Consider the following 8,710-nt stretch of genomic DNA (forward strand, 5'->3'; position numbering starts at 1 on the left):
TGTAGACCAGGCTGGCCTCGAACTCAGAAATCCGCCTGCCTCTGCCTCCCGAGTGCTGGGATTAAAGGCGTGCGCCACCACGCCCGGCTGAGAACCTCTCTTTTAAAAGATTAAAAATAAGGGCCAGAGAGATGGCTCAGCAGTTAAGAGCAGCAGCTGCTTTTCCAGAGGTCCTGAGTTCAATTCCCAACAACCACATGGTGGCTCACCACCATCTGTAATGGGTCAAATGCCCTCTTCTGGTGTGTCTGATGACAGCTACAGTGTACTGTGTGTAAACATAAAAATAAAATATGAAACTGCTAGAGATGGGCCTGGAGGGCTGGCTCAGTGCCTAAGAGCACTTACTGTTCTCAGAGGACCCAGGTTTGGCTCCCAGCACCTGCCTAGTGGCTCACAACCACCTGGATGTAACTCCAGCTGCAGAGGCTCTGACCCCCTCTTCTGTCGCACAGACATGAAGTCAGGAGACCCACTCACACGTAAAATATTCTTTTAAGTACCAAGAGAACTATTGCTACAAACCTCTGTGAAGTCTCATGTCACTCAGCTCCTCCAGAACCCTCAGAGCAGCTGCTACTCCCTGTTGGGAAGTGCCTCGTTACACACGTCACACTGGACGCTTTTCAGCAATAAATCCTGCCTTCCCAAACTGGGCTCGTGGGAACCCCATTCTGAAACCTGGAAAGCAAGCAAAAGAGCCTAACCCTGCCACGCCCTCAGCAACTTGTGAGCATCCTTTTTTTGTTTGGTTGGTTTGGGTTTTTCAAGACAGGGTCTCTCTGTGTAGCCCTGGCTGTCCTGGAACTCACTCTGTAGATCAGGCTGGCCTTGAACTCAGAAATCCACCTGCCTCTGCATTTCAAGTGCTGGGATCAAAGGCGTGTGCCACCACTGCCCGGCTGACTTGTGAGCATCTTAAAGGTTAGAAAGGCCTAACAGAAAAGGAGCCCAGCATGGCTGCCTGGAATCCTAGCACCAGGAATTCAAGGTCTTTATCATTTACATAGTGAGTTGGGCCAACCTGGGCTTGTGAGACCCTGTCTCAGAAAAAAACGAAAATGGAAGAAGAGGCTAGCGAGGTGGCTCAGAGGTGAGGCCCACGTACTGTTCTAACAGAAAACTTGAGTTCAGTTCCCAGCACACACATTCAGTGGCGCACTGCCACCCTTCAGCTCCAGGAGATCAGACACCTCAGTCTTAAGCATCTACACACATAAACATGCATACATACAAACACTTTAAAATAACACTTTAAAAAACAGACAACCTTGCCGGGTGTGGTGGCGCACGCCTTTAATCCCAGCACTCGGGAGGCAAGGCAGGCGGATTTCTGAGTTCGAGGCCAGCCTGGTCTACAAAGTGAGTTCCAGGACAGCCAGGGACACAGAGAAACCCTGTCTTGAAAAAAAAGCAAAAACAAACAAAAACAAAAAAACAGACAAAAGGAGCTGGTGAGATGTCTCAGCAGGTAAGAGCACTGACTGTTCTCTGGAGGTCCTGAGTTCAAATCCCAGCAACCACATGGTGGTTCACAACCATCTGTAACAAGATCTAACGCCCTCTTCTGGTGTGTCTGAAGACAGCTACAATGTACTTACATATAATAAATAAATAAATCTTTAAAAAATAAAAATAAAATAAAAAAACAGACAAGAAAGGAGGGCTGGAGAGATGGCTCAGTGGTTAAGAGCACTGCTCTTCAGAGGACCAGGGTTCAATTCCCAGCAACCACATAGTGAGACACAACCATCTGTGACTCTAGTCCTATAAGATCTGATCCCTCTCTGGCACCTCATGCGAGCACATGGGGTACATATATACATGCAGGCAAAATTCCCATGCACCTAAAAACTATTTTAAAGGAGGAAATAACCACGTGTACATTACCCAGACCCCTTTTCATCAAATGACCTTTTCTGCCCCAGCCCCAAGTGACATCTAACAGTCCTGCTGTCTTTAGCTTTGAGGCTAGAGCAGCTTCTTAGAAAATCTCACTGGCTTGGGAATACACTGTGGGGTGGGTCCCCCCAAAGCTTTCATCTGGAATGGCCTGAGGCTTTCTTTGTGAGAAACTGGAGTCATGGTTGGAGAGGAGGACTCCAGAGGCCCAGTGTCTGCGTGTCACGTCATCAACACAACTTGGGTACTACAGCTTACAGTGGCTGGGCCCTGGCTGCGGTAGTGTCTTCCAGGGCCTCCATTATGAAGTCTACCCCTATGCTGTCCTCTGGAAGTCAGCGTCACAGCCACATTTGAAAGGTGAGGGCCATCTACAGAGAGCAAGGATCCACTAACCATGAGCCCTGAGCGTCCCAGTGGTCCTTATAGACTGGTTTGGGTAAGTTCAGAGAGTGAGCCTAACACAGCCAAAGGGCTTCTCAGCCCCGTCCTGGCCCCACGTTATCTGATTGACACTAACTAAAGTGTTTACAATCATACTATCATCATTTGATTTTCGAGGCAGATTTCTCTGTGTGGCCCTGGTTGTCCTGGAACTCTCTCTGTAGACTGGACTGCCCTCAAATCCAGAGATCTGCCTTCTGAGTGCTGGGATTAAAGGTGAGTGTCACCACTGCCCGGCTCTTTTGTTTTATGTATAAGGATATGGTGCCTACATGTATTTCTGTACAACAGATACATGCCTGGTCCTTTGTACTCCACACACATGCACAAAATGCCCTTAACTACAAAGTATACAAATGAGAAATGGCTCAACAGTTAAGCACACTGGCTGGACCACCAGAGGTCCCATTTACCATTTACCATTCCAAGTATTCTCGTGGTAGCTCATAGATGCAACTTCAGTTTCAAGGAACCTAGCGCCCTCTTCTGGACTCTGAATGTACTACATGCACACAGTGCACAGTTCAGGCAAACACTCAAAATAAAAACCAAGTTGGGCCTGGTGGCTCATGCCCCAGCACTTGGGAGGCAGAGGCAGCTCCTGTGAGTTTGAGGTATGCCTAATCTATAAGGTGAGTTCCAGGACTTCACAGAGAGACTGTCTCAAAAGCAAGCAAGCAACATAACCAACCTTATTATGCCTTGGGTTTCCCAGGTTTTAAAACTACAGGTACTGTTACAGGTAGACAAAGGCCCTGCCAGGCATCAAGGCCTCCAGCTCCTGCCCTCTGCTGTCTTCTCACTGCTGGGACTCTGCTAAGCAAAGGGACCTTGAATGGACGTAGGGAACGCTCAAGAGAGGAGGCGCTCTACTCCCTAAGGTGTCTCCTTAGGATGGAGGTCTTGGAGCCTGTGCATAGTAGCCTCTCGGCATTCCGTGCATGTGAACTGTCTGGCTCTGGTTCAAACATCCTGCCCCTGTCCCACCATTAAGGGGACAGGTGGGTGACAAATCTGTAGCATGGGCTCTATCCCTGCAGGACACAATTCACTGAGAGAAGGACACTTAGCTTACAGCTAGGGAAACTGAAGCTGAGAAAAGTGGACTTATTCAGTGGCACAGAGTGAGGGCTAAAGATGACCGAGCTGGCCTGAAACTCACAGAGATCCACCTGCCTCTGCCTCGCAAGTCCTGGGGTGAAGGGCATATGCAACCATGTCTGCTGAAGGCCTTTTCTAAACCTACATCTTGCATTCAGAAACTGAACTTTTCCTGGACCTCGAAAACAAGGTAGCACTATGCTCTTGAGGAGCTGGAACAGTGGCTCAGTGGTTAGGAGCCTTGGCTGCTTTTTCAGGGGAACAGGGTTTGCTTTCTAGTGTGTATATCGTTACACACAATGGTCTGTAATTCCAATTCCAGGGGGAATCTGACCCCTTCTTCTGGCCTCAGAGAGTAAGTGTGCAGATATTTAGACAACATACTCATACACATAAAATAAGAATAAATACAGCTGGGTGTGGTGGCACCCAGCACTTGGGAGGCAGAGGCAGGAGGATTTCTGAGTTCGAGGCTAGCCTGGTCTACAGAGTTCCAGGACAGCCTGAGCTACACAGAGAAACCCTGTCTCGAAAAAAAGAAAGAAAGAAAGAAAGAAAGAAAGAAAGAAAGAAAGAAAGAAAGAAAAAAAAGATAAGAATAAAAAGAATCTTAGGCAGAGACTGGTATATGCATTTAATTCCAGCACTCAGGAGCCAGAGGCAGGCATCAGAACTCTGTGACGTCAAGGCTAGCCCAGTCTGCAGAGTGAGTTCCAGGATAGCCAGGGCTATGCAGAAAAACTGTCTTGAAAAAAAAATTTAAAGTAATAGAATGATGCACTCAATTGCACTCAATTCCCCTACTAGTTAACCAGCCTGTCTAGTTTAACCTGCCTTTGAAAACAACGTAAGAGACCCTGCTCACCTCAAATGTACCTTGTAATCAGCTTTTACGCTACCCAACTAAAAAGCTTTCATCTTAAACTACGCCCTGGCCCAGAATAACATGCGCATTGTAATCTTTTTCTAAAATCAGACGGCAGATGGAAACCAACCTCAAACAAACAAACAAACAAAAAAACACCTATCTGGGGCTGGAGAGATGGCTCAGTGGTTAAATGCGACTGTTCTTCCAAAGGTCCTGAGTTCAATTCCCAGCAACCACATGGTGGCTCACAACCATCTGTAATGGAATCCGATGCCCTCTTCTGGTGTGTGTCTGAGGACAGCAACCGTGTATTCACATACATTAAATAAATTAATTAAAAACCCCCCATTAATCTGCAGAGCATGGTGGTGTACAAGCTCAATCCTAGCACTCAGGAGGCAGAGGCAGGTGGATATCTGAGTTCAAGGCTAGCCGAGTCTACATCATAAATTCCAGGCCAGCCAGGGCTACATAGTGAGAGACCCTGCCCCCACAAAAGAATAAATCTACAAACCAAATATTCCATCACCGTTAGATGTAACACACAGGGATGGATAACAGCATCTGACTCCCGTTTTGAGTGCTGTTTGGGGTCAGCTGGGGTCAGGAAAGTCACATCTACCTTTGTAAGCTCTGGTTAGAAGTCTGACCAAGAGAAGAGCATCCCACTGCTGTCACACACAGCAGTGTTTTCTGTTCACGGTGTACAGAGTGAAGCCCTTCGCTATAGACAGACTGACCACAGACTCCAGGACAGATAAAAGATTCCTAGCTGAAGATTTATTTATTTTCATGCGTGTTGGTGTCTTGCCTGCATGTGTGTCTGTGTGTGGGCACCAGATCCTCTGGAACTGGAGTTACAGACAGAAGCGAGCTGTCATGTGGGCACTGGGTATTGAACTCAGGCCCTCTGGAAGAACAGACTGCTCTTAACCGCTGAGCCATCTCTCCAGCCCAACTTTTTTCTTTATATGAGACCAGCACAGCAGTCCCCTCCATGTGAAGGCACAGCCCTAAGGATCTCCCAGCTCCAAGGCTCAAGCTGCTTCCCACACTACTAACCTCAGAAGGCAGAAACAGACCAAGAACGAGACCTGAGCCCACCTCTCTCTCAACCCTGTCCCCACCCTTAGCTTTTAAACTGGATATTTGAAGTCAAGTCTGTTATTGGCAAAACCACCATGCCATACACACACACACACACACACACACACATACTCACACACCTTTTTCTTTTAAAAAATTCTACATTGCAGTGCAGGCTGGAGAGATGGCTCAGCGGATAAGAGTACTGGCTGCTCTTCCAGAGAACAGGTTCAATTCCTAGCACCCACATGGCAGCTCACAACTGTCTGTAACTCCAGATCCAGGGGGTCTGGCACCCTCATACCAATGCACATCAAACAAAATTGTGTGTGCTGGTGTGTGCTTAGCATGGTGCACCTGAGCTGTGGTAGACATGTTGGGGTCAGAGGGCAACGTCTGTTAGTCAGTTCTTCCTACCACAGTACTGAGGATTGACCTCAGGCCTGCCTGCACAGGGTAATGACACTTTTACCCACAAGGCATCTCACCAGCACCCCTGCACGGTCACTAGTAAGCCATCTCCTAAACCTCTCTACTCTGCTTTTACCCCGCCACACCCTGTCCCACCCCTAGGTCCCTTTGTCCCTGCATGCAGCTACTTCAGGCCTCATTGCAGCTCCAGGGTGGCCCTGCAGCCCCAGAACTAGTAAGGCTTGCAGAGTCTCAGAGGCCTTATCTAGGGACACTCTGAGGTGGGGGTGGGCTGGTGGGACAGGTTGAATCACTGCCTTTACAATCCTTAGAGCTGGGAGGATAATAAAATATTTGCTTTTGCTTCATGTTTGAAAACTACTTAAAGAACATTCTAGAAGTCAACATACCCCTGAAGTTACTAAGTCTTCACCTCCAGGAAAATTCTATTTATTGATCTCCAACCCTGGGCACCCTGTGTGCTGCTCACTAAACATCTACCTCTACCTAGATTGCCATATTACCCTGATCTCGTCTCCAATGGTACAGCCAGACCCACTGCCCACCTTCCCAGTGCTGTCTCCAGTGTGGATCCAACTGAGATCTTCCTGCTGTGCTAATCTTACTCTGGGGGGGGGGGGGCACACAGCTCTGAGCTCTGTTTGCTCAGGCTACAGCACATGTCACCTGACCCCAATCCTAGCTGATCAGGAAACGTTGACACCCACTTCCAGACAGCCAGCAGTCAGCTGCTCCTCCACACCCTACCCAGCCTGAGCCATCCTCTCAGCCACCTCGCTCGGGCTGTGCTGTCCCTCAGAGGACTCTCCTCAGCCTCAGACCACGCAGCACCCCCACACTCGGGTTCTGACCTCTCCCTGACTCCCCCTCCCCCCATTTACTCCAGCTGTCCTAGGCTTATTTTTTTTTCTTTTTCCAATTTTAAACTGTTTTGTTTGTGATTAAACTGGAGGCCCCATACATGGCTGCGAATTCCTAGCAGGTATGTTTTTGTATTTATTTTTTAATGTTTTAAACATGATCTCCTATAGCCTAGACTGGCCTCAAATCCTATGTAGCCAAAGATACCTCCATCTTCCAAGTTCTGGATTATGGCATGTGCCACCAGACCCAATTTATGAGGTGCTGGGGATCAAACTCAGGCCCCCAACATGGCAGGAGGTACCCCAGCTACATCCTCAGCCCAACTGAGCCGCTGGCCAAGGGCTCCTCGAAGCCCTTGGTCTCAGGTTTCAATCCCTCCTAAACACCCCCACAGACACACACAGGCAGAGCGCTCACATCCATCAGTCAGACACACGCAGCATCCTCCTCCTGAATTTCCTTGAATTGTGACTGCATTGTCCACAGCCCTGTCCTCAAAGCCAGTCACAGCTCTGATGAACAGTCAGTGTACAATATCATGTTTGCTGGTTATGACTGCCATGGGCTCCACAGAGAACTCAAACCCAGTATGCCCCAAGTCACCTGTGTTCTCTCTCAAATGTGCACCATTCGCACACAGCATCTCCTACAACCTAGAGTGCTCCCTCACACCAAGGAGGGACTCATATTTATATGAGTACAATGTAGCTGTCTTCAGACACACCAGAAGAGGGTATCAGATCCCATTACAGATGGTTGTGAGCCATCATGTGGTGGCTGGGAATTGAACTCTGGACCTCTAGAAGAGCAAGCAGCCAGTGCTTTTAACCACTGAGCCATCTCTCCAGCCCTATATTTGTCTTTTTGAGACAGGGTTTCTCTGTGTAGCCCTGGCTGCCCTGGTACTCACTCTGTAGACCAGTATTGTGGATTGTCTGTTTTTCCTGCCCCCTCAAAGAGGAGAGGTGCATGTACGCAGGTGAGGTCAGCTGAAATCTTACTAGTCAGATAAGGCTAGACCTGTGATTGGGCAGTGGAAAAAGAAGGTGGAGCTGAAAGTTTTAGAGAAGGGACACACAGAGAGACAGAGAAAGAGAGAGACAAGGGTGGGAGGCAGAAACAGGAGAGACAAGGTGGTACCTAATGAAGAGGGTGACAAGCCAGAACCACGTGCCACGTGGTCCTAGGGGCCATAAGTAACTGGGGATTGCTTTGATAGACAGTTGAGTAATGTAGGGCACATTTGTCCAATCTAAGTATGCAGCTTGTATCTATATCAATTGAGTTATGAGTTCTTTGTGTGGGCATTTTGGGGGTCGAGAATTTACTATTATAAATCTGGATGGCAAATTATCAGCCTCTGGAGGCACATGGGAAGTCACAGGAGGCAGCAGGCCTTGGGAACCAGGGCAGACCACGGTTTTGGGACTCCCCATGGAAGTGGGGAGACCTGCCAGCACATAGCCGACTATAGCGTGGATTGTTTTAAACAACTACACACTATAGACTAGGCTGGCTTCAAACTGAGAGATCTGCAGTGCCTCCCCAGTGCTGGGATTAAAGGTGTGTGCCGTCACCACCTAGCAGGAAAAAAAAATGCTTTAAAAAAGAAAAGAAAGGCTGGGAGTGGTGGCGCACACCTTTAATCCCAGCATTGGGGAGGCAGAGGCAGGCAGATTTCTGAGTTCGAGGCCAGCCTGGTCTACAAAGTGAGTTCCAGGACAGCCTGTTTGAGACAGAGAAACCCTGTCTCGAAAAAACAAAAAACAAAAAAAAGAAAGAAAAGAAGAGAAAGGGCTGGAGAGATGGCTCAGTGGTTAAGAGTAGTGACTGCTCTTCCAAAGGTCCTGAGTTCAAATCCCAGCAACCACATGGTGGCTCACAACCATCTGTAATGAGATCTGACGCCCTCTTCTGGTGCATCTGAAGACAGCTACAGTGTACTTACATATAATAAATAAATAAATAAATCTTTAAAAAAGAAAAGAAGGGGGCTGGTGAGATGGCTCAGTG

General features: G+C 48.2%; 1 protein-coding gene across 4 annotated transcripts in view; it reads right to left on the bottom strand.

The window, feature by feature from the left end:
• LOC110307214 overlaps nt 1-8,710 on the bottom strand; it is a 15,036-nt gene that overhangs the window by 4,201 nt on the left and 2,125 nt on the right. For 2 of the 4 annotated variants that reach the window (XM_021179489.2, XM_021179488.2), the window contains exon 2: nt 526-583. The exons of the other annotated variants lie outside the window; for them this stretch is intronic. The gene's annotated coding sequence lies outside the window, so the exon portion shown is untranslated. The remainder of the gene's footprint in view (nt 1-525; nt 584-8,710) is intronic. 4 annotated transcript variants of the gene reach the window in all.

The sequence above is a fragment of the Mus caroli genome, chromosome 12, assembly GCF_900094665.2.
Source record: "Mus caroli chromosome 12, CAROLI_EIJ_v1.1, whole genome shotgun sequence".
Lineage (NCBI taxonomy): Eukaryota > Metazoa > Chordata > Mammalia > Rodentia > Muridae > Mus > Mus caroli.